The following is a 1,469-nucleotide window of genomic DNA, read 5'->3' as shown; positions in this document are numbered from 1 at the left end:
TGTGAGTGTCTGTAAGAACTCTAATGTAATTAAGTATGTTTGAAGTCGCTAGATGTGTGATAGGGTTGTATGAGCTGAGATGGTTTTTGTATTATATTATGGTCTGTAATATGGATATTGGGAGACTGCTATGTATGTTAGTAGTTTAAAACTTTAGTACTGTGTTTTGGAAAATGTATTATTTATTTCTATTGCATTTTTATAATGAATATGATATCAGGTACACAGACGTCACTAAAGTAGCACCCCGGGCCCCACGTGGCGGGTCGGGGCATTACAAATATATATATATATATATATATAAAATATAAACCCAAAATCATCATTTTCATGTGCCCAATTATTCAGAAAATCATATATAACATTCCTATAATCACATGCTTTATTTTAATCGGTTAATTCCAAAAATAATTGACATAATCTATTCCCCTTACCTTATCCCTAAAGTGGTGCCTATGATGCCCAAATAACAAATCCACTCCAGTTAAAAGGCTGAGGATCATAGCTAGGACCTAGAAAAGGTGTTTGTTCTTCAATTTGGCTGAGGTTTGGAGAGAAATTTAGGAGAGAGAGAGAGAGAGAAAAAAAAAACCGTAGCCTAGAGAGAGAGAAAAAAAAAATTTTCCAAAAGAAATGAGCTGAAGTCCTATTCATAGGCTTCTGCCCCAAACAAAATTGTCGACAGTTTTCGGTTTGGTTTTTAACCAAACTATTTTTACCACGTTTTTATTTAACGGCCCTCGGTAATTCGAAACCGTCGATGATTTTCCTGAGTTCCACCAAACCGTCAACGGTTTGGTCTGCACCAAACCAAATTTTTCTTTTTTATTATTATTATTATTATTATTATTATTATTATTATTATTATTATTATTATTATTATTATTATTTTTCAGGTTTATATAGGGGGCAACATGTCAACCTAGAGTGGTGACACGTAGCAATTTTTTCCACCTTTTTTCTTAAAAATTTTGTGCCACAAGGTGACATCAACATGATCTCACCCTACCACGTGACATTTCCTAAGTGGCCCTCTACAGATGGCAAGAATTTCTTACGTGACAATAATCCAACCGTCTAAAGAAAACACAGATTGGACTGTCCAGATCATGACGTATGTCATTGTACGAATGGTAACACGTGTCCCACTTTATTTTATATATATATATATATATATATATATATATATATATATCATTTTTTGCCATAGGGTGATGTCATACTGATGTCACTCAGCCACGTGGCTGGTTTTGAATAGCCCGGGACAAATGTCAGGGGTTGTTGACGTGGTAACAATCTAACCGTTTAAAGAAAACACATATTGGATGGTCCAGTTGAGGCCACGTCACCCCCAGAATGTGACACGTGAACCATGCGAAGGTGACATGTGTCCCATTAACCCCCATATAAAAACTCATTTTTCTCTCTCTTCCACTTTTCCCATATTCTCTCTCTCTCTCTCTCTCTCT

Source organism: Malania oleifera, chromosome 9 (genome assembly GCF_029873635.1).
Source record: "Malania oleifera isolate guangnan ecotype guangnan chromosome 9, ASM2987363v1, whole genome shotgun sequence".
NCBI lineage: Eukaryota > Viridiplantae > Streptophyta > Magnoliopsida > Santalales > Ximeniaceae > Malania > Malania oleifera.
The sequence above is the reverse complement of the archived record's forward strand: the minus strand, read 5'-3'. Positions refer to the sequence as shown.